Source organism: Myxocyprinus asiaticus, chromosome 1, assembly GCF_019703515.2.
Source record: "Myxocyprinus asiaticus isolate MX2 ecotype Aquarium Trade chromosome 1, UBuf_Myxa_2, whole genome shotgun sequence".
In the NCBI taxonomy this organism is placed as follows: domain Eukaryota; kingdom Metazoa; phylum Chordata; class Actinopteri; order Cypriniformes; family Catostomidae; genus Myxocyprinus; species Myxocyprinus asiaticus.
The window spans coordinates 43333724-43359600 of NC_059344.1; positions in this window are offsets into that span (position 1 = coordinate 43333724).

Below are 25877 nucleotides of genomic sequence, written 5' to 3' on the forward strand. Positions count from 1 at the left end.
GTTAATGTGATAAGACATTTCAAACAGACATTTCTAGAAGTGGAAAATGTGTATGATATAGTTAATTCTCTACAAGCTTCGATTTCTAAGACGGGCACAATTAATGGAGACTGTCTGCAAACGGAGTCGAGAATGCGGCCATCCGATCTGAACTTAAAATCACACCATGTGCATTTTCATTCATTAGGTTTACACTGTAGTAATATTGGCTTCACAGACTCATCATTGATTTGTAATTTTCTATTTTATTTAAAATATTGCTTTATGCCTGTGCTCGTTGGATGACCAGTTTTCCAAATTTTTTTTCTATTATTCAAATGACTTCGTTATTCATTTTGAAGTCATTATTTGTGCCTTTCTGAATAAGGTATTTGGCTTCAGGCACATCCCTATTATTTAATGATTTATAGTCAGAGTGTTTTCCAGTTTAGTGAATAAGTGTAATACATGCTATATGTATAATGAGAATTATATTATTTGAACTGCAATAAATGTCCTTAAAGCCTGGTTAAAAATAAGTAAAATACTGTCAGTATTTAAGCATGTGTTAAATGCTTAAAATACAGTGAGTGTTTAAGCATGTGTTAAATGTATAAAATGTTGTGAATGATATAATCATGTATTAAAGTGATGTATGCTGAAGCATATGGGTAGACTAATGCCTTGTTTGTATTTTCTTTTGACATTAGCCTCTACCATATTTCATTTGTTGTATTTCGCTGAACCATATTTAATTTTTTGTATGCGTTTTCTTAAAAAAATATATACGGCCCCATGGACCACTGTTTATTTATTTTCTTTGTATTTTTTTTTTTTTACAGCCGTCAGATAAAAATAGCTTTGTGTCCAGTGTGGTTATTTTTAGCCCACTGGCTACATTTTTGGTAACAGGAGTGGGGTATCTGACTGTTGGGAGCCAACAGGTCAATTTATTGTTCTTTTTTAAATACGGTAGAGGTGAAGATATGTGCCTGTGGGACACAGAGTGGAGGCTGTCAGTGGTGCAGTGGTCCAGTGAACAGACGTCAGCCAGAGGTGACATGGCAAGGTGACGAGAGTGCTGGATGAGAGAGAGAGTGCCTGATTCCACTAAATTTCTGTTAGATGAGACACCTATCCGCTGACTGTCAACAAGAGAACATAGAAGTATTATACAGACTTTCTGCAATATATTCTTCCGCTCCAGAGAAAAAAAAAATAAATAAACATTACGGACTGATTAAGAGACTTTTTTCTCACAAGTGAACTTTCACTGTTTTAACTGGGTTGAACTGAGATAATTTGTACTTTTCAAAATGTCACAATCTGATGATGTTAGACCAGTATTAAAAAACATTGATGATGAACATGGTTAAGGTAGTAGTATGCATGATGTTCAGGGACAGATTCAAGAACTCAACAGAAAGCATGACGAGACCATGGCAGCTATTGCCAATTTGAGTAGAGAGCCTACCAGGTCTTAAGTTTATGTGGCAAGAGAACATCACAATCAAACCATTTAGTGATTATTTCAGCAAAGATGGGAGACATGTTTGTTGAGCCTCATGTATTCAGATAGAAGACAAAGTCGGGCCTAACACAGTCGTAAAACCTGACTGAGGCCCTCACACAAAGTCAAAAATCTTACTGATAAAAACCACGCCAAAATCAAACAAAGGGAGTCCAAAACAGACTACAAATCCCATGAAGCCTTGCTCACTAAAGGATCGAACTCTCAACTCCTATTGGATGAGGCACATGACAGAACGCCCCTCAACCATGATGTCATCGGGAGTAGAAATGCCTCTGAGATACATCTAGGCTTTGCTTCCAGCAACTTTGCCTGCCGTGTGTAGACGCAGCTCATCGCTGCTCTCAGGTGTAGCCTCGTGGCACAAGGAAGTAACATCCGACGTGAAACTGTGACCATACAATCTCCATCTCGCTGGACGAGTTGAGATTACTCTGTGTTCGACCGAACACTCTAACGGATCCGAAGGAGACCACCGAGCAATCCGCATCTTCATCCATTTGCCTGCAGAAGTGAAGAGAAAAAGATTTCTCTTCCCTCTTCAATCAAGTCGACATCACTGATTTCTCCGCCAGCCTGCCGAGAATCAGCAGCCGTACCGCCTGCCGACAGAGTGAGGAAACAGCCTCCCGTCATCACCCAAGCCTCGAGGAACCGATTCGGAGTTAAAGGACGGATGAACACACATTCTACCTGCGTCCTCATGCGATTCAAGTAAGAGGTTTACGTCTGGGCAGAGATAGAATATTATAGTGTGTTATTCTTGTGTATCAAGGTTATTGCTTGAACAGTTTACGGACTGCCGAGTCCACTCATTTCTGCTAATAATACTCAAGGTATTACTGTAATTTACTGTTATCACGAATGAGATCTTCTGTGTTGTAGTCCAACCACATTGGACTGTTGTGTATTTCCGCCATCGCGGGTGAGACCGGCACACTGAGTTTATCTATTAAAGAACCAAAGACCGCAGGACGGTTTACGAGCCGTCCACTGCATCTCTGAGTGATAAACTAACAGCTGCTTTCTCTCCCACGTTCGTGAAACCGGCTTTGGTGCCACCACTTTATTCTCTCTCTCTCTCTCGTACTAACCACACACACACACGACCCTTCACAAACATTCTCGCACACACTTTTGGCTAGTAGATAACTTCATGATAAAGCTCAGCTTTGTCCCTAAGTTATCGTACAAGCGGAGACACGTGGTAAACGGGCAGACGCCATTAACCGGCTTCTCTCCGCCCACATTCGCGGCCATATTCTCTGGCCGGAAATCTCACATGACGTACTCTCCATGAGAGTCACGTCCGCCATTTTGTGCACGTCACTCCTCACACACACACACCCATTCACACACACACACACACACACACACACACACCTTCCTCTCATGTGTTATAAGATTATTTTGGTTACTATATCTAATCATGTCACTGTTTAGTTTGTAGTTGTAAGTCGGAAGTTTATTGACTGCATTGTATTGATTATTAATTGATATTACTGCATAAATAAACTTTGTTATATTTCAAAGAGAAGTGTTTTGGTTTGTTTTGCATACACCTGTGTCAGATGCTGGCAGGGGATGTCTCGGATTCAAGCCTTCATTGTTTCCTTTTGAATGTCGATTTTCTTAAGAGAACAATCTAATATTGAGACAGTTATACTGTCTGGTTATTAGTCCCTGATTCCAGGGTGATATTAATCCTTAGTAATATTCTATTGATTTTGATAATTGATAATTATCTTTGATGATTGTTGAATTTGAAGGATCAATAAGCTAGTGTTAATTCTAATCAATGTTCCATTGATTATAATAATTCTAATCAGTGGAACATTGATTATAATAATTAATGATTATCTTTGATAATAATTAATATTCTATTGAATTTGATGGTTATCTTTGATTGTTGATGTGAAGGATTAAAAGAGCCAACATTGATTCAAATCAATGTTCTATTGATTTTAATAATTGATAATTATCGTTGATAGTAACTGATAGTAACACTGATCTAAACAACCAGTAGAACCTACATGTTGATGACTTTACTGAAGAAGTAGAGAGGGTGTTACATGCTAGAAATCTGACCACAGAGGACCAGTTAGACCTCATACTTTCCCTCTAAAAGGGTTCAGCCTTAGTAGAGGTCAGATTATGGATGGGGTATGAACCAAAACGACCAAGTGACATCTTTTTGTACCTGAGAGAAGCCTTTCGACAAAAGCACAGTGAGTCTCAGTTATTAAAGACATTATATAGCCATAAACAAATGGAATGTGAGGATGTTCGTACTCTCATGCTTTGTCCCAATATCTGAGTTCTATCCTGAAGCAGTCATAAAATGCAATATTAAATTTGAATTTGGCAATCCAAGATCAATTGATTGAGGGGATTAGGGTCACAGGTCTTGTAAGAGACAAGCCACAATCAACAATAACTGAATTCAGCAACAGAAGTGTTCTGTCTGAGACAGCAGAAGGTCAGTGCACTGCTGTTAGTATACCTGAGAAAACCCGGCTACTCTTGAAGAAGTTTTAAAAATTGCAGCAGAGCAAAGAAAAGCAATAGGAGAGCTAACACAAGCTGTCGAGAAACTCAATTTGCAGTGCATTAAGTCAGAACCTGTGGCTCATTGTAAACCCTAGTTTAAATATGATAGCCAGCCAATATGTTTCCAGTGTAATGGTGTAGGACACATAGGTGTGTGAAGAAAAACAGACTGTCACAGAGAATGCTAAATCATCAGTGCAGCAGGGAAACTTGCACTCTTGCTTGCTGTGAGCCTGGCAGTGCGAGGGCAGTCCATAGGCTCAAACAATATCGATACTTGTCGTGACCGACTACTCAAGCATGCTGTGGGAAAATGTCATGTCGCTAATCTTAAATTTAGTGGAGAAATGGTCTCTTATTTACTTGATACAGGAAGCCAAGTCAATACTATTTCTGAGAGTTTCTTCAGTCTCAGGCTTTGAGTCGATTACACACAGCAGAACTCAAAGACCATGTAAGACTCATTTCCTCTGCCTAGGATAGATGAAAGTTTTGATGCACTACAAGGAGCAAAGTTCTTTTCTTCCATTGATTTAGCAAGTGGATATCATCAGGTTGCTCTACATGAGTGAGACAGACATGAGACTGCATTTACGACTCCATTAGGTGTCTTTGAGTATTTTCTTATGCCCTTGGGGGTTTGCAATGGATCTTCGACAATACAACGTCTTATGTAGGCTTCCATGGGTGATCTAATTTTTCAGATCATGCTAGTGTACCTTAATGACATACTAGTGTACTCGCCCTCTTTCCCAGAGCAGTTGCAGAGACTGGACGTAGTCTTTAACAGACTAAAAGAAACAGGTCTCAAAGTTAAGCCTGAAAAGTGTCATCAACTTCTTTAGGTCATCAGATCTCAGCTCAAGGTATTGGTAGTGATCCAGATAAAGTTGAAGTGGTCAAGCAATGGAAAATTCCCAGTACAGTTAAGGAATTACGCTCGTTCTTAGTGTTCTGTAGTTACTTGTAGGAAATTGGCGACTTTGTGGCAGGTTATATTTACAACTGCCAGAATTCTTCACTAATAATATGTAAGAATTTATATGTAAATTAGTTTAGTAATCTTGGCTGCGTTCGACCACCATTATATGAAGGATAAATGACAAATGATCAGATTAGAAATCATCCTTAAATATATAATACAACAGGTTCGTTATATCCGCTCACAATTTATATGTAAGGAATTAGCTTATAAGGGAATTATGATTAATTCCCTTATTGAAAGAAATAAGGTATACATCTGATCACTTGGCCACGCTGAGTTGAATCTGTTAAATCTTGAGAGTAATACTATTCTCATGGCTATTGGAAATAATATCACAAATATGTTTAAATATTGTTCGAGCACGGAACATAGACCTTTAAGAATCAATTGATGAGATTATTTATTAAAATATACCATAGTCAAATTAAATTTGAATACAAACAAGAATTTATTGCTAAGAAATTGAATGGATAAGAGTCAGTTCATTTAGGTGAATCCTTTCCGCCTTGTTTCTGTCACAATTCAAAACCAAGTGTGAAGGAGTTCCCATTGAAAGCAAGACAGATTGAGCTTAATTTGACGCTCTTCACTCAGGAAGTACTGAAAGGCTAAATCATAAAAAAGCGCAGTGGTGTTGTGACTCTGATAAAAGAGAAAGCCCCAAACGCTGTTGCCACACACTGTATGCTTCACCGTTAGGCTCTTGTGGCCAAACGCATTGATGATGATTTGCATCACGTGCTGAGGAATGTAGTTAAAACTGTGAACTATATAAAATCACACCCCTTGAAAAACAGACTATTCGGTTTACTCTGCAAAGGAATGGGTGCTGATTATGAGAGCTTACTGCTCCACTCAGAGGTACATTGGCTTTCCCACGGGGCTGTGTTATGTCGTGTGTATGCGCTGCGCAAAGAGCTGAGAGAGTTTCTCTCTGGTGAAAAGTCAGAGCTTGCCAACTGTTTTGAAGCTGACTCGTGGACACTGAAGTTGTCATACATGGCAGATTTTTTCCAGCATCTCAATGTCCTCAATCAGAGCATGCAAGGGCACAATGTTCACATACTGAATGCACAAGATAAGGTGCACGCATTCATGCAAATATGATCTTTGTGGGAAAGCAAACTGAAAGAGGGAGTTACAGAAATGTTTCCTCTCTATAACCAGGAGTGCATCTCCTCCACTGCTGACAACATCACGCCCATAATCCAGTCTCACCTGTCACATCTTCAGGGCTATTTTAAACAATATTTCCCTGATTTGAACAACACCCACCTGGACTTTGTTAGAAACCCATTTGCACCAGGGTTGGCACTCATCTGGATCTAGCAGCCCAAGAGCAGCTGATTGATTTGACAAATGAGGGAGAAATGAAAACAAAGTTCTCCTGCCTTCCTCTGTCAGAGATTTGGATGTCTGTGAGAAAGGACTACCCTGTTTTGTCTGAGAAGGCAGTAAAGTGTCTTTTATCTTTTGCCACAACCTACTTGTGTGAAGCTGGATTTTCAGCACTGAAAGTACTTAAGTCCAAGCACCGGGCCCGTCTGGACTTCGAAAGTGACATGCGCCTGTCTCTCACTAAAATTAAACCACACATTGACAAACTGTGTAGAAGCCACCAGGACTTCTTGGTTTGATTCACATGTATGTAATGCAAATGCTTAATATTTAATATTTCATCTACTAGTGCCTTAATACTGTGAAAAAAGGTACCCTGTTCAGTTAATGTAAATATTTTCAAATGTTTCCAGAAATACAAAAACTACAGAAGCTACAGAAAATTGTTAATTGTGAGAATTATTTTTGGCTATAGTGAGTTGCCAAATAATAAAATAAAATTGTTATTGAAACAGAATTTCAGATGTACTGTACGTTTAATATAAATTGCAATATTTTGGTCCATAAGCCGGTGCCGTGTCGGTCACTGTTGTGTCTGGCACCTGTATTCGTGTCATTGTTCAAGACAGGATGCGTATGAATTGTCTTTATGGTGTGCCTTAGGTGGATTCTGCTTGAAGTATGCTGTGAGTAGCTTTAGCAGTTCTGGTGAGTCTTGTGCAGGTGGTTTATCTTGTTCTTGTGCAGGGTCAGTTTTGTGTCTGCCTGCACAGTGTTGAAATGGCTTTTGTTGTAGGTTGCCTTTAAACATCCATCTGGGTTCCCATGTCGTCCTTTCTCTTGGATGACTCGAGGGATGTGGTTTGTTCCATGGTTTCTCCCAGTGGTTGGACATACAGCTGGGTCTGGCACTGATGTGGGGGTCACACTCCTGGTCGCCATGGGGTTTACTCCGCTCTATGCTGATGAACCTGGCTTTGCTGTGTTGCCACATATCTTCTAATGCCAGTGCTTTTTTTGAGAGGTAAGGCTTGAGACTGATGATGCCTTGGGGGCCTTTCTTGAGGCAATTATTTGTTTAACATAAGCCTTATTTGCTAAGTCATGCAATTGTTGAGCTGTCATCGTAAAAGGACAGATTGTGACTCCTAGATGATAGCTCACTATGAGATGCAGGTTTCGGTGGAAGACAGTTTTGAAGTTGATTTCTTCTTCCATCTCAGGTTTGTTCTGGGACTTGAATTAGGCTTGCTGTAGTCGATGGTAGTAGGCTTGTATGGTCTCTTTCTGACCCTGTTTGGTGTTCAGGGCGGTAAACAGTCCTTGCTCAGACTCTGGGTCTGAAAGTTCTTTAATCAAGGCCTCTCTTAGAAGTTGGTAGTCAGATTTTGTGCAGTCTGGCTGTCTGTCAAGAAAATTTCGCACCTCAAGACTGGATGTTATCCATAGTAGGTAGAAAGTGTCTCTGTTAGTCATCTGAGGCCTTACATTCAGGTGGAAGTCTATGTCATGCAGGTAAGCATGTATATTGTGACCCTCAGCTGGATTTGGCGTGAACTTGTCAATGTTCCTTGCCAGCTTGTTGAGGTCTTTAAAATCCATTCCAGGTGCTGCTTCAGGGTTCGTTGGGATGTTTACCCTTTTACTGTTGTTGGCGAGGAGTTCTTGGAAGAGGGCCGGTGAGGTTTTGTGCTGCGGGCCCTCGTTTCTTTCATCATATGGCAGCTTTAGGTTGGAGAATGCTGCTTTGTTGAACAGAGGTGCTGCTATGGGATGCCTGTCCATTTTAAGCTATTGCCTTAACTCCTAAGTGTGTTTCAGTTCATCTCTAACCATGTCAAGCTCATCTTTGGTGAGGTCAAGTTGTTGGGTCAGGGTTTTAACTTCAGTTCTGGACATTTCCAGATGGCCTTCCAAGGCCTTGTTTTGAGAGTTAATGTCTTTCAAATCAAACCTGGCTTTTTCCAGTTGCACTTCTGTGTGCTGGAGTTTCTTTTCCAGGTCCTCTTGGGCAGCTTTAGCCTGCTGCTCTCTGTGCTTGGCAGCTGTCAGGTCTTCCTGGAGCCGTTCGATTTCTCTCATTGACGCTTGTTCTAGTTGTTTGGACCCCTTGTGTCAATCTTTAGAAGTTTTAGAAGTTAAAGGGTTAAATCACTTCCAGTTTGTTCAAACACAAGCTGTATTTGAATTGTAACAGGCCACAGGATGCTAATCGCTAGCTTTTGATGCTATGGTTTATTATAGGCTTTCAATGCAAGACCGCTAACTTATTAGCTTAGCTATGCTGTACTTTGTTGACAATATGGCGTAGACAGGTTGTGCATGCACGGCGAGTTGTCCGGGAAGAGTCTCCTAGTGATGACCCGTCGTCATCGTAACCAACACCAATACCATTGATTTATGAACGTTTTTTTAGCATGACTTAACACAGTTTCAGCGAATCACATGAATGTCAGCACTTTCAACAATAAACAAAAAAACAGGCTTTACATTCAGCTCGTTGTAACTCAACATGGCACTTGCAATTTAAATGCATTCAAGATGAATCTTAATGCACAAATAAAACAGCACGCTTAGCCATTTGCAGCGTGGTATTTATTACTCTATTTCTTCAAAGAGCAATCCTTCAGCAATGCAAGTTACAGACAACTCGTGTAATTGTTTTACAGAGTAGTGCTTATGCTTTTAACTCATTCGGGGCTAGATTAATCTATATTTAAGCGACAGTTTCAAACAACAACGTAATTTGATCAGAGCAGATTTTCATGTCAGTTTCTGGTTACACAGCAGAGTCAAGTCAAGTCAAAGTTTTATTATTTTAGAATCAATTGACGAGATTATTTATCAAAACACACCACAGTAAATTATCTTTGAATACAAACAAGACTTTATTGCTAATCTAAAACATCAAACTAACTAACACATAGACAAACATGAAAAACAGGTTGGTGAGTGAACTTTAACAGAAGGTGAATGGAAATGATCTTTACAGAGAAAATTGAACTTTATGGAGTCTAGAGACAATGCCTTGAGAACCATCAATACTTCATTTAGTATACCTCTATTTGCAGTCGGGTTACCTTAAGTATTTAAATAAAACACCAGCACTTTCTAGCAAAAGTCTGGAGGCGTACTTGCATTTCGTTGTGTTGCATTTCATTGCTTAGGTTCTTTGGATCTTTGGCTTGGTCCGTAGAAAGTTCTGGTTGTCTGTCAATGTTTTGGAGGCCGGATAGTTAATTGCTGGAATGATGAGGCGGGGCTTTGAAGCGAGGCCTCCTGCAAGGGAGACTCACGACACCCGTCACATGTGTAAGTCGTAGCGCAGAGAAGAGAACTCTTTTCGACCTTTGAATTCCGAGCTTTTCTGGACTGTACATCATGCGGAACCTGGGCAGAGGGGCGCTGGAGTGAAGCCAGCCAAAGAAGGGCTAATCGCCATGAGGGAAGAGAATAGAGGAAGAGTCAAGGGTGCAAAGAGGAACGCTTGTCCTAGGCAGGGAGGTTTTGTTGAGTTGAGGTTGGCTGCACCCCAAAGGTGCCTTGAGCCAATCAGAAGTGTATTTTCAGAGACCATGTGATCATCTCTTTGTCCCTCCTTCTGAAGGTGATGAGTCTTTGTTCTTAAAGTTTCTGTTTCCTGCTCAAAATTGGGCAATGTTTAATCATGAACTTTTATATAATGAAATTGCTAAGAAATATCAGAAAATACCCTTCATTAGCATTTTAGACATGCAAATGAAACTCATCTATAGTAAATATGACATACTTTCATGAATATACAACATGCAAGTTACAAAACATGAAAATACCTGATTAAAAATCATAATGGTTAATTCATTGGTTTTACAACATGTATAATACGTTACACATTATGAGAAACATAACTGTCATGGTTATTATCAGGTTAAACCTTGAATGAGAAACATAATTGTCAGGGTTATTATCAGGTTAAACCTTGAATGAGAGATCTAGGCACTTTGGCAGATTATGTGCAGGATAAAATTAAAGTAAGTTTTGCATTTGTGTCAAAGTTTCTGGATTAAAATGAGACGTCCTGATATGTGTATTCACTTGAAAAGTTCATTTTGTATATCTGAAGTTATGAGCAGAGCATTAGTTTTGTGTCCTGCTAAAAAGAAAATACAAAGGGATGATTTCAAAGAAAGCCTGCTTTCTTCATGTCTTCTAGCTCTTTTGTCTTGGATGAGTTTTTGGCATATGAAGGTCAGGCGTTCCACAGGAAATGTCTCATGCTACCTTATTAGTCTAATTTATGTGTAGCAAATTGTTTATATCGAAGGACAAAGGAGTGTCTTAGATTTTCAAAAGAGTCTCTTGCAGATGGTCGAGATGGCCATGTCATGTGATGACCATTAATTGAGTTTTTTCTGGTCTTACCACAGGAAATAGAAGGGGGTGTAAAAGGCAGCTTTGTGCTCCTGGACAAGTTTCATTTGTTTGTTGACAGTTATATTGGCCAGATGCAGGTCAGCTCAGACTCCTTGGTGCCAGTGTGAATTTCTGATGTGGACTGCAGGCCCTCTCTGCTAATCTTTTTTCTGCATTCAGTCACTACATACTACAGAAAGTTAATTGAAGGTTTTTCTAGAATTGCCAGCCCCCTTCATGATTAAGTGAACTTGTGTATCAAGCGGTTTGGTGTCACAAAAAGAGAGTTTAGTGCTATGTGGTCATCAGAGTGCCAGTCAGCATTTGAGCTGCTGAAGGAGAAGCTTACTTCTGCTCCTGTGTTAAGGTATGCAGATTTCAATCTTCCTTTCACATTGGAGACTGATGCAAGCAGTGAAGGCCTGGGTGCTGTCTTATACCAGCAGCAGGGTGAGTGTAGGAGAGTCATAGCTTATCCCAGTAGGAGATTTTGTAAAACAGAAAGGAATGACAGAAATTACAGTAGCATGAATATTGAGCTACTGGCCCTCAAGTGGGCTATCTCCGAAAAGTTCCGTTATCTGTAGTTGGTTATCTGCTGGGTTCCAAGTGTGTGGTTATAACAGATAACAACCCTCTGTGCCATCTAAAAACAGCCAAGCTCGGTGCAACTGATCAAAGATTTGAGGTGAAAGGCCACCCAGGATGGCATAATGCAGCTGCTGATGCCCTCTCTAGGCAGCCATCAGCAGGGGAGCCTGCCACACCTGAGGATGCAGAATATGATGACTGTATTGCCATCTGCAATAAAATAAACAAAGGAACAGCCATAGAGCCTGACTTAATGATGGCTGGTGAAAGGTGCTGTAAGGTTAGACAGATTTGTGCTTTAGAGTGTGGAGTAGACGATGGCAGTAACCCTCAGGGAAGTATGCCTACTCTACCGGGTTATACAACAGCTGAACAGAAGGATTTTCAAATGAAAGATCCCACTCTCAGTTATTTCAGAACCTTTTGGGAATGTAAACAAAAGCCTTCCATCCTTGAGAGATCTGGTCTTTCAAAGTCTGCACTGTCACTGATAAAGCAGTGGAAGTGTGTTAGAGAGCTGGATGGCTTGTTTTATCGCATTGTGAATGATCAACATCATGGTGAATGTCAACAGCTGCTCTTACCCACATGTCTAAAAGAACAGGCCCTTGAAAGTGTTCATGGCAGTATGGAACATCAGGTTATTGAGCACACGTTAAACCTGTTGATGCAACAATGCCTCTGGATTGGCATGTATAATTATGTGGAGCAGTGGATCAAAAAGTGTCTAAGGTGCATCTTAACCAAGATGCCACAGCCAAGGATACATCCTCCTATGAAACCATTTCTGGCTTCAAGGCCCACTGAAGTAGTGGCAGTAGATTTTAATGTGCTTGAACCTGCCTCTGATGGCCATGAGAATGTGTTAATTGTGACTGATGTTTTCACAAAGTTCACACAGGCATTTCCAATCAAGGATCAGAGGGCTGATTCCACTGCCAAGAATCTTCTGAAAGAGTGGTTCATTAAATATGGTGTGGCTGAATGATTACATTCTGATCAGGGCATACATTTTGAAAGCGAGGTGATAGCTGAGCTATGTAAGATGTATGAAGTAAAGAAAACCCACACCACACGTTATCGGCCACAGGGCAACGCTCAGTGTGAGTGCTTCAACAGAACACTCCATGATTTTATTAAGTATAGTTCCACCTGTAAAGAAAAAAAGTGTTGGCCAGAACACCTTCCTGAGTTGGTTTATGCTTATAATATAACACCACATGCAACCACTGGATACTCACCACATTCTGTGCTGTTTTGTGTCAGCCTGCATCTTCCAGTTGATGCACTGCTAGGTCAAGAGCAAACTGTGGACAGAAAACATGACTTGTTAGTGATTCACCAAGACAGATTGAGAGAAGCTCATGAAAAAGCCAGACAATATGCCGGACACAAGGCTGCTGAGAGACTTGCCCCTGTGAATGACAAGGTCTGTTGCCCTCTGACTGATGTGGGTCAGCAGGTATACTTGCGCCACAGATCTTTAGGGTCCTACTGTATACAGGGTCATAGATGTGCAGGGTACCACACATAAAGTTGAGCCCCTTGAGGGTGGTCCTATAAAGAGTGTCCATAGAGTTGACTTGCGCCCTTGTGTTAACTCTGTTCCTGAGCCAGAGGTAACTGAAACCCGTTGTCCCACAACACCACAAATCGAGGGGAGAATCTGTTTCTGAGCAGGTTGAGGTTGTGCATTCTGATCCTGATTTTGTTGTGTTAGAATAGTTCACATATCCTAGTCTGCAAGAGACAGAGAACCTTGAAAACCCTGTGTCAGCTGCTGAAGCCCTGTACTGAAACCTGTACTGATTTCAGGGAACACTAAACAGCAAGGTTCGGTACCTGAGAGAGTTGAGTCTAGCAATGACACAGCACCTAGAGTGTCTGGTCCAGAGAGGGTTGAGCCTGACACTGCACAGCTCCTTGTGTGTCTGAACCAGAGATGAAAAATCCTGTTCCAACACCAAGAAGAACTAAAAGAGCCAATGCTAGCATACACTCAAACCCATTTCATGAGCCAGGGTCAGTCAGTCCTGAAGTATTCTCTCAGGTGTTAACAAGCCTGGGTAGTGTGTTCTTTGGAGAAGCTGTTAAAGAAGTGATATATGTATTAAGTCATCGGGGACAATGAACTTTAGAAGGGGAGAATGTTGCCAAGTGGAGAAATATCATGTAATTTAACTCTGGTCATAAATTGGACGTGGCCCCTTTAAGACCAGAGCTTTGTGACACCGGAATTTGGCTACATTTGCTTTCCGGCACTGTCTTGTGCTGGTTAGAATGTGAGAACATGTATTGCGCAAGTGGGCTCCCAGTTTTGTTCCACGTTTGAGAAATACTTGGGTAAATATTCAATTTACACATAATGCTCATAAATTGCATTAAATATGTGTTCAGAAGAGTTGTATGTTAAAACTGAGTGTTTGGTTTGGGTTATTTTTGAAGTATGCATTTGGATTGCATGTGTGAAGTTTGACCACATTCTGTGCACACATGTGAGAGCTGGGTATGTAAATTTAGTATTAATCATATCTTATGTAATGATTCATAGCCCAGAGTGTTTTCCACTTTAGTGAATAATTGTAATACGTTTTATAAGTGTAATGAGAATTATATTGTTTTGAACTGCAATACATGTCCTTTAGGATTTTGCAAAAGGGATACATTAAAGTGCCAACTATATGATTTCTTTTTCTCCGTATGTGGCAACACCTCTAAACTCACCAGAGCATGATCTGAGACTGAGATGTTTCCAATTGAGCAATCAACAACAGATGAAATGAGGGACATTATTCCAACATTAGTGCAACAATCAAACCCCGAACTTCCCCCAAACAAAAAACACAGAAAAAAAAGTGCACCTTAACCAAACAGCGCCAACTGGTGTCCATCCCTCTAAACTCAAACAGTCCATGTACGCCTATGAGAGCCCCCACGGCAACTCTGCCGTTGGATTGCTCAAGTCTGGTGCTTCTATACAAATTTTGTGAGACAGAATTACACAATAGAAAATATTCTATAAAACAAACTCCAGCCAATAGGAGGCATAAGCACAAAGAATATGTAGATTCATCCACATAACTATCCCGAAGGTGTGTTCCTCCACAAAACAAACTCCAGCCGCTAGGCGGAACCAGCACAAAAAGAAACAAAATAGGCACTCAGTATCCTTGGACAGTCAAGTGAATGTTCAGTGAGTCAGGCCCACTCGGCTGCATAGAGAGTATCACACAATGACTTATTCCATTGACTTCATAAAGGACATCGCTTGCTGTGGGTATGTAAATATTTTGTGGCCATCCTTAGTATCTATTCTCAATTTGGCCAGGAACATCAGTGCAAAAGCGACCTTCCATTGATGTAAGAGTTTCTTGCATTCCTTGAATCGATCACATTTCTCTCTTGTCGAATTCACAAAGTATGGGAACAAGAAAATGCTGTGGTTCTTCCAAGAAAGCCTTCCTTTACTCGCTTAACACGAGATCTTTATCGGATGATCTCAGAAATTTGGCCAGAATTGATCAGGCCTGTCTCCTTCCGTGGATCTCTGAGCCGGAACTCTAAGAGCTTGCTCGATTTCCAGCTTATGAACTGTTATGTTGAGCAGATTCTTGAAGAGCCCGTCTAGGAATTTCACCAATCTCTGCCTTCTTCGTCCTCAGGAATTCCAACAATTTGGACGTTGTTTCACCGGTTACAATTGTCAAGGTCTTCCAACTTTTCACATACGCGCTCCAAATCTGTCTTGGTTGCTAGCGGATTAGCAGCAAATTCCCTCTCCGATGACTCCAGATAATCGATCCGTTTCTCAACATCCACCATACTTGTAACCATCTAAGTGAATTTCGTCTCCATGGCAGTGATCGATCGACGTATTACAGCAAGATCCTCCAAATCAGAGCCTGAGGATTTTGAATTCTTTGACATATTGTCTTCCTAGAACAGTTAAGAATCAGTGTATATCGAATCTCACCGGTTTATGACATAAAAATTATTCAAACTAGCAAAGTGCGCAGAGCTCGCCATTCACATGTCCGAACCTTGAATGGCGCCACGCGACTCCTCTGCAATACATGTCCTTAAAGTCTGGTTAAAAATAAGTAGAATAATGTGAGTATTTAAGCATGTGTTAAATGCATAAAATACTGTGTGTTTAAGCATGTGTTAAATGTATAAAATGCTGTGAATGATATAAGCATGTATTTATGTAATGTATGCTGAAGCATATAGGTGGACTAATGCCTTGTTTGTATTTTCTTTTGACATTAGTGTCTACCGTATTTCATTTGTTGTATTTCATTGAACCATATTTAATTTTTTGTAATTCATTTTCTTTAAAAATATACAGTATACGGCCCCATTTGTGTGGTTATTTGCTGCCCACCAGCTACATTAAACTGTTATTTTTCAATACTTTTCAGTGGTGTATGGATTAGAAGAATATTTATAATCAAAATGTATCTTGCTTAGTCCACCTTCTTGGATTTATTTTTCCACCCAGCTCATCATGGTGCATTCTGGGATCGCCTACCCGTAGAAGGATACATATGATGCAACCTTAGAGAGCACTCACTAGGTTTTGGGACAGACCCAGTGTGTTACTTTAAATTGTCACCTCAAAAACATGCTATTATAGATCATTTGAGCTGACAGTCAACTTGTTAGATTATTACCACCTGCTGAGTGTTAAGCACAGATGTGTTGTTAATTTACCAGCATCTCATCTCTCCTACCTCTTTATCGCTGGTGGAGAAATCCCAACTCCTGCTAAACTGGAGTTATTGGAATGTTTGAACTAGCAAAAATCCAGCTGGGAAAGATTGATCAGCATTAATACTTTAAAATCAGTACCTACATACAAAAACAGTTTCAGTGTTATAATTCCATGACAGCATATCCTTCACATCTCACATAAAACCTCATAAAATAGTGGACCACTAGATAATTCATACAGTATAATATCAATAGTTGCTCTGTTTATAGTTTGAAAGACATTGTTGCACTACTGATTGGAAACACTCTCACAGACAGCCATCTGTAAAATTTCATAACCATAAATCATAGTGCCTCACTCAATGTTTTTATGTATATTAAATTGTCTGTGTCTAAATCAATCACTATATGAGCTTCTGCTCAGCACAACAACTCACATTATAGCTGCAGCTGTTTATACAATGGCTTCAATTTATCAGTGCTGTTTACCCTAGAATGCAATTTGCATCCGTTTAGTCAAATGAAGATACATGAGTGATGTAGCAAGTGAAAAACATTTCATAGATGAACCAAAGTTCCGGTTTAAGGGTCTTATCTTTACTAGATTTACTGTCATTGTACAGAGTATGGTTAATGCTTTATTTTATTTTTTTCAGAATATCATTTGTGAGGTTAGTCATGGGTTGGCAATTACACTTCCTTAGTGTCAGTAACAAAACTCTCTGGTCAGAAATGTATTTTCAAATGAACAATCAAATATCGTTGTGTTGTGCATTTACTTCGGCCACATTTACAAAATACGCAAATGTGCATATTGTATGCACACATTCAGTTTGAAATATTGTATATTTCCTGTTATAATCCTGCTATATTGACCAATTCCTATTATAAATTCTAGTTTGCATTGATTGTGTACGAAGTCATAAACTTTTGCAGTAAATCAGGAATATAGGAATACAGGTTGACCCACATTATATCGTAACTACGTAGGTTGATCTTTGTAGTTAATTGCACACTGATGGAATTAAAGTGATTTTTGTAAAGAAAAGCACATTTATGATGTAATGAAGGATGTTTGATTACAACTATAAAACCTGCAATCACTGCACCTATTGATCTTGAATGATGAAATCCATGAAAATCACATACTTTTAAGCATTCTTTTCAATTGCCTAGTTTGCCATTGCATTTTCCATAATGGACCATTTTCACAGATTGTGATGGCACTTTTCCACCTTAATTAGCAGGGCAAATCTAGTATATATATATATATATATATAGATATAGATATAGATATAGATATACGTAACATAATATACTTTTTGTGGGGTTCCCCAAGGCTCCATTTTGGGCCCTGTTCTCTTTTCATTGTATATGTTGTCATTGGGGTCTATCTTTAGATGATATAAAATTCCTTTTCATTGTTTTGTTTATAATATACAAATCTATTTGCCTATAAAAATAAAAAGCGAAGAGTCAATGCAGCTTTTGCTGGATTGCTTAAAAGATATTAAAACCTGGATGGATTTGAACTTTCTGAATCTGAATGAAAGTAAGACTGAGATCGTTATTTTTAGACCTCCGGGTCTTTTGGATGATCCTGATAGGACTCTTGGCCCTTTGGCTTCATGTAGTCGATCTGTTGTGAAAAACCTTGAAGTAATTTTTGACATTTGTTTTAAATTTGATAAACAGATCAGCTCAGTTGTCAAAACTACTTTCTTTCAGGTAAGACTTTTAGCCTCTCCCAATGACTTTCAAAAGGTTATTCATGCTTTTATTAACTCTTGTTTAGACTACTGCAATTCTTTGTATGTGGGTATAGATCAGTCATCTCTCCATCGTCTGCAGCTGGTACAAAATGCAGCTGCTCGTCTTCTAACAGGAACAACAACAAAAAACGTGATCACATAACATCAGTTCTAGCCTCTCTACACTGGCTTCCTGTCTGTTTTAGGATTGATTTTAAGATTTTATTGCTTGCTTTTAAGGTTTTAAATGGCTTAGCACCATCTTATTTAGCAGATCTCTTGCATCATCATACCCCAGTTAGAGCACTGAGGTCGAACAACAAGATGCTCTTGGATGTTTCAAGATCCAGGCTCAAAAACAGAGGCGATAGAGCCTTTGTGGTGGCTGCTCCTAATATATGGAACAGCTTACCTTTCCATATAAGGACTGCTCAGACTATAGAAATGTTTAAGTCGCTGCTGAAGACCCACCTCTTCGCATTGGCATTCAACTTGAGTAGAGCTTGACACCCTGACTTCTTACTCTGTGTGTTGTAACTCTATAGCCCTGTCATAATTTATTTTTTTATTTTATTTATTTATTTATTTATTTATTTATCGTGTTTATTGAGTTCTATGGCTTTGCTTTCTAATTGTACAGCACACTGGTTCAACTCTTGTTGATTTTAAATGTGCTTTATAAATAAATTTGACCTTGACCTAAACACAAATTTTGTTATCCAGAGTTGTTTTGGATCTGTTTTACCTTACCTCAAGGAGAAGTACCCTTAACAACATTAAGATGCAGTTGACCACAGATTTTAATCTGGGCTCACTTTGTTTCTTTAACTGTTGCACTTCATATAGTAGTTAAATAAAATCAGCAGATAGTCAGTTAAATAATTGAAGTCAGTTGAATCATAATCGGTTTCAAAAGTCTACGAGAAAACCTGACGCAAATTTAGCGCATCATTTATTTGTAGTTGTTGTTTATAATTTTATTAGAATTAAGTGAAATATTTTTGGGTATGGTTTATGATTAGCACTGATGACATGTCATCCATTGAAATCAGTTAATTTTAAAATTAGGTTTCATTTTGCAGTTTATTTTAACCTGGCAAATCTACTTGTGCACTCATATGCTCCCAAGCCCTGCCTTTCAAATAATATCTCTTTATGAGATTTTCAAAGGATCATGTAGTTCAGGAATTTTAATTACATTTATCTTTTCTTCCATGTTTTCAGCATTCTGATATGAGCTCAGTAAAATGTTGTATGATTGGCTGTGAATAATAAGCCTATCAATGACTGCTGCAGAGGCTCAGAAGAAAGATTAAATATTTTTACCTCTCACAGCGTCTGTCGCAAAGAGTCGTGCACGTGAAAGCGGCAGGATATTGGGTGCACGAGCACCGCTTGTGCACCGCCTCCATGTCACTAACAAAACCATTGAAAACGAACTAGATACTCGCGCTTGCCGCGTCCCATGTGGAACGGCCTTTAGAGCGTTAACTTTTACGCGTCCAGTGTAGACAGCCTCAAGCCGTAGCGGCACATTGCACACCCGGTGTAGACAGCAACACTGATTATGCCTGACAATCGACCAGAAGTCCGAAAAAAGGACAAGATTGGGTAAAAGAGGATGCGGTCAGCCTATTACTGCTCATATGTGGCTGTTGTTTGTTTGTTTGTTTGTACGTTAACTACTTCGATAGAGACAAAACATGATCAATTATCTGCTGAGCGGAACAATCCGATTCGGTGAGAAGCGCAACACAACCCATTTCAATTCATCAAAACCATATATACCCAAACACACCTTGTTATTGCAGAGCACCAAACAAGGAGACGTGTGGAACCTGCGCTTTAGGGGCATTCACCAATAGAGAGGTCTGCTCTCTACTCCTAGAGGTGATAACTGTGACAGAAATGTGGTGCTGCACAATGCATGGTGTGGGCGAGAGTGTCTTTGGATGTCAGAAAGGAAGATGATGAGAAAAGTCATCGACATTTTTCTGCTCTCTCTGAATTTATTTGATCTATTCATCCATTTATATATCTATTTTAATCTTGGCTGGGTTTCCCATAGCATTTAAGTAGTACTTAATCTCATTTCCCAAAAGCATCGTTATCTAAGTAGTTTGTAAAAACTTTAAGAATTTAATGCTCTTGAACCGCTCTTAAGTCCATTAAGTGCAACATTAACATATCTTTCACAGTTCATCAAAGACAATGGGACAATTAATAAATTGTATTAATACACTATATTGCCAAAAGTATTCGCTCATCTGCCTTTAGACGCATATGAATTTAAGTGACATCCCATTCTTAATCCATAGGGTTTAATATGACGTCGGTCCACCCTTTGCAGCTATAACAGCTTCAACTCTTCTGGGAAGGCTTTCCACAAGGTTTAGGAGTGTGTTTATTGGAATTTTTGACCATTCTTCCAGAAGCGCATTTGTGAGGTCAGACACTGATGTTGGACGAGAAGGCCTGGCTCGCAGTCTTCACTCTAATTCATCCCAAAGGTGCTCTATCGGGTTGAGGTCAGGACTCTGTGCAGGCCAGTCAAGTTCTTCCACACCAGACTCGCTCATCCATGTCTTTATGGACCTTGCTTTGTGCACTGGTGCGCAGTCATGTTGGAACAGGAAGGGGCCATCCCCAAACTGTTCCCACAAAGTTGGGAGCATGGAATTGTCCAGAATCTCTTGGTATGCTGAAGCATTCAGTGTTCCTTTCACTGGAACTAAGGGGCCAAGCCCAGCTCCTGAAAAACAACCCCACACCATAATCCCCCCCTCCACCAAACTTCACAGTTGGCACAATGCAGTCAGACAAGTACCATTCTCCTGGCAACCACCAAACCCAGACTCGTCCATCAGATTGCCAGATGGAGAAGCGTGATTCGTCACTCCAGAGAACGCGTCTCCACTGCTCTAGAGTCCAGTGGCAGCGTGCTTTACACCACTGCATCCGACGCTTTGCATTGCACTTGGTGATGTATGGCTTGGATGCAGCTGCTCGGCCATGGAAACCCATTCCATGAAGCTCTCTACGCACTGTTCTTGAGCTAATCTGAAGGCCACATGAACTTTGGAGGTCTGTAGCGATTGACTCTGCAGAAAGTTGGCGACCTCTGGGTACTATGTGCCTCAGCATCCGCTGACCCCTCTCTGTCATTTTACATGGCCTACCACTTCGTGGCTGAGTTGCTGTCATTCCCAATCGCTTCCACTTTGTTATAATACCACTGACAGTTGACTGTGGAATATTTAGTAGCGAGGAAATTTCATGACTGGACTTGTTGCACAGGTGGCATCCTATCACAGTACCACGCTGGAATTCACTGAGCTCCTGAGAGCGGCCCATTCTTTCACAAATGTTTGTAGAAGTAGTCTGCATGCCTAGCTGCTTCATTTTATACACCTGTGGCCATGGAAGTGATTAGAACACCTGAATTCAATTATTTGGATGGGTGAGCGAATACTTTTGGCAATATAGTGTATATTTTGATATTTGTAAAGCCATTGTTAACTATTGCAGAGGATTAAAAAGTGTTGAAAAAATCGCTATGAAATCAGTAGGCAGTCACCGCAGTCTGTGCATGCGACATGATAGGTCTAAATATACATGACACGTAATAAAATACAACCAGAGCTCGAGTTGAGGGGGGTTGTGAGGGAATGGCATCCCCCTTGTAACAAGAAATACCAAAAAGCATCCCCCTTGTAAAACCACCATTCCTCATATACCATCCTCTTTAGATTAATTGTGTCATGTATTACTCAGAACTAATCTACGTTTGATAAATAACAGACTTTAAATAATGGTGATTGCCGATCAGAATTAGATTTCGACATGTGTAAAGTTGCCAGATTTCTATAGGTGAAATCACCTTAACAAATCTTATCATTTGAACAGTTAGGAAATATTCTGCAAGGTGATGCTTTAGAAACACAATCTGGCAACCATGAGCACATGAGCTCTCTCTCTCCACTGAGAAAAGACACCGGTTTTCTGAAAACACTGGCAGGTATGTCGGAGTTTAGTGATGGGTTGAGTTGTCCTTCCTAGTGTTCACATGAATGTTACGCCACTGAAGGTAATGCAAGTTTTCGAAAGTTTCACGCACTTTTAAAATTGGCCAAGGGAATAGGACAAGGAAATCTTTTGTCTTTAAAAAAAGAGAGAGAACAGGAGACAAGATATTGCTATGACAAGTGTTCAGTTACAACGTGTACATGTTTTTAACTCAGTGGGTTTCGCCCATAAAACGCTTTTGTGTGTAGAACAACTGTTACACCACTGCTTAAGCATCCTTCATAGAAACAGCCCAAACTTCTTTTACTAGTTCAGTTATTGGAGTAGAAAAAATGGGAGTCTGTGACAGTGGGCGAGCGATCTTGAACATTTTTTTTTTGTTTTTTTTTCATTATCATAATGGGGATTCTTTTCACAGAATTCATCATAAAATACAATAGCAGACGGTAACAGGTGCATATGATGGCCATGTTTCCTAAGAGTCAATGAAGTGACGCACATATTTGTCCAGATCTATTAAATTAAAAATATATTTTTAAAAAATGCAATTCACACTAACCATTTACTTGAATAGACCTCTTCTATGATGAGCACATTTTCATATTTTCAAGTCATATTGATATATTTTTTTCTGGGGCTTTAAGTAAAAAATATCATGTGGTGTCAAGAGACAGTAAAAAAAAAAAAAAAAATCTAATTCAAGTCTCATTAAAAGCTGGAATTACTGAAAAAAATAAATGTTGGCATGACTAGTACAGAATAATATTTTTTATTGATATTTCTTAAAATATTAAGCAGTGAAACAATTTTGTTTTAAAATTTGATTGATATTTAAAAATGCTTTTGTCCACCAAAACAAAGTTGTGGTGTAAACAACATGTAGGTAGCCATTTTGTTGTTTATGTTGACCATAAAAAAAACATAAAAGAGAGGGGACTCCTTTAGACCCTCAAGACTGAGTGTGAAGTTTTAAAAAACATCTGATATTTATTTTGACATTTTTATGAAAAGGCACATTTTGTTCAAGACATTTGGTGTAACCTTGAGAAAACTTGATATTTTTTGACTGAAAAATTAATAATAATAATAATAATAATAATAATAATATATTATATATGAAAAATGTATTTGAAAACATTTTGGAAATTAATGATTAAATTGATTATACTCTCATGTAGTCAAGGTGCAAAGAAAGTATTATTATATTTTTTACTTGATAGTTGTAGAAAATGCTATAAAGGTTTTTCAAAAATGTATGAAACAAAATTGGACACAAAGATTACATTTCTGAGAACTTGACACAAGTGTTTTAAATGAGATTTTTAAAAGATTTCTAATTTTAACACCTTAGACAACCTTAAAGTTCTACTTTATAATGAGCGATCTGCGTGCTGGTTTGGGAAACAGGCATTACTCTATCGTAAAATAACAAGCAACATCAGTTAAGATGATCGTTAAAACTTAAGTTGCAACGTTATTGGGAAACCCAGCCCTTGTCTATTAAGATGCTCTTATCTGTAGGATTATTCCAGAGCACTTGTAAATCTATGAGCATTTTCAATACTAATTAAGTTATGATGGCTTTGGGAAACAGGAGGCAAAATTAAGATGAATCGTAAGATGTATTCTACAATCTAGGCTTAAAATGCTTTTGAGAAACAAGGCCCAGAGCTGCACAGTTCGCTCACATCTATAATTAAAAACTTGCTATTAGAAATTTGAACCCATTCACATGTGAGCGATAAGCTTTGTGTCTATCTTGGAAAATCCACAAATGTAGCATATTCAGGGCGGGTTTACGATTTCTGAGGCCCCAACAACTGACCAACCTGGGGCCCCATTTCAAAATTTTTTGCTTAAAACATTACAAAATTTATTTTAAATCATAATTTTAAATTCTTCCTATCAGCCATTGTGGCCAAGTACATTCAAAATGTTTAATGAAATAAAAATCTTGTTAAAGATGATTAATGCATGTTTTCCAGTTTTTCCACAATACAGTGATAAAAAAAAGCTATATTTACTGTACCCACATATATTTTTACAAAACACTCTTTTGTGTGTGTGTGTGTGAGAACAGGGTGTGCAAAACTACTCAACCCATTATATTGTCATATATGTATATATGTCATTATAATATGATACAGTAATTTTATTATTACTTTGAGGATTTGTTGTATACAATAGTAATATATTTCTGTTTTATTTACTTTCAACTGGAGCTTATATTCTGATGCTGCAGTGTATTGTTCACCATGTTGCATAAGGCTGTATTTTATGTAAGCATCGTAGGTAACATTCGTTACAGTATTGTAACAGTAAACATACAAGGCACGTCGGCCCCTCAGAACACTAGAGCAGCAGGGGGAAAAACATTGATTTATCAAGCTGTAACATCTGAACAGGCTCCCATCCACCAGAGGGAGCCCTCACCTGAATATTGAACTCTTGTCACTTCCTGTTCCTGCCACATCAGTTCCTGTTTGGACATTCTCCATGTATATAAGCCATATGCCCACAGTGTCACCTTGAGAAATATTGCCAGTTATCTGCCTTACCAAGCGTTGTTTCTCTGTCATTGTTTTGTCTATTGTTATGACCATTGCTTACATTTGCTGGATTTATGTCTCTGGATTACTGTTTTTGGATTTGTTGCCTGAGGACCGATTTATCTGTGTTCTGACCCAAGCCTGTGACCTGACTACATTTAAAGAATACTGTTTGAATTGTTTGAGCAACCCCTCTAATAAATATCTGCAAATGGATCCCACTCAGCCTACCTCATCCTTACACAAGTGCTGAAACTTTGCATGGTGCAGAATAATCTGGAAACATGTTAAACATTGTAACAGTCACCTCTTTGCAGCCTGAACTTGTTCGGAATGTTAAATCTTAGTGACACCTGTGCTAAAAACAATCTAGACGCAGTGCAAAGATTGAAACAGAACACAGGTGTCTCGACATGTTTTTGAAACCTGAAGTTCTTTTTAACTAGACACAGTGTCTACAAATGTTCCAGTCCTGCATGAGACACTAAAGAAAAAGTGAGACATGATGCAGCATTCAAGGACGTTCGTCCAGCACATTTACATAGAAAAACAATGGAAAAAACAGGGTAGATGCACGCAAAAATACATTCAGTGTGAACGGGCCCTCATCCATTTGCACGCGAGAGTTCATGGGCGAAACAAGTTCAGAAGGCCTGTATAGTTTTTTTCATAAATTACAAACCCGAACCCAAAGTCCTACTGACCCGAACCCGGCGGCTTCGTGAACCGTTCTGAGACCGCAGACAACAGCGTATTCGCACGTGTACCTAGAACAACATGTCATCCCTCAAGCGGGTTTGCTGAGCTTTCCTACCAAGGCGGGGGCCTCTGACGTCCGGGGCCCCACGCAATTGCATGGTTTGCATGGTGGTTAAAACCGCTACTGAGCATATTGACAGCGTTGCAACAAAAAACTTGTAAAATGCATCTGATGTATACTTTGCTATCGCAAAATCTTGGACACGTCTTCTGGGTGGAGGTAATATTCCCTCTGCGCTGTATCACGCAGCTGCGCTCTAGAGACGCAATCCATAATTTAATGAACTGTACGCAAAAATAAGAGCAGGAGAAATTGAGAGGTAATCAAATAAAATGCTAAATATTATTCTGTTTGCCCAACAAGTCAGGCATGTGTGTCCTTTATCTAGATGTGAGACTTGAAGAGAACAAGCTTAAAGATGTTGAACTTTGACACAGTAACACTAAATTCAGCATGTTTCTTGTAGAATCTCCATGCCATGTGTTCCTCTAATAGACTATTCGTATTAGTAGTTGACAGATAATGTATAATTAATATAATAACATTATGACGAACATAATGTATAAGCAGGGTTGGGGAGTAAGGAAATACATGTAACGGGATTACGTATTTAAAATACAAAATATAAGTAACTGTATTCCACTACAGTTACAATTTAAATCATTGGTAATTAGAATACATTTACATTCAAAAAGTATTTTGATTACTGAAG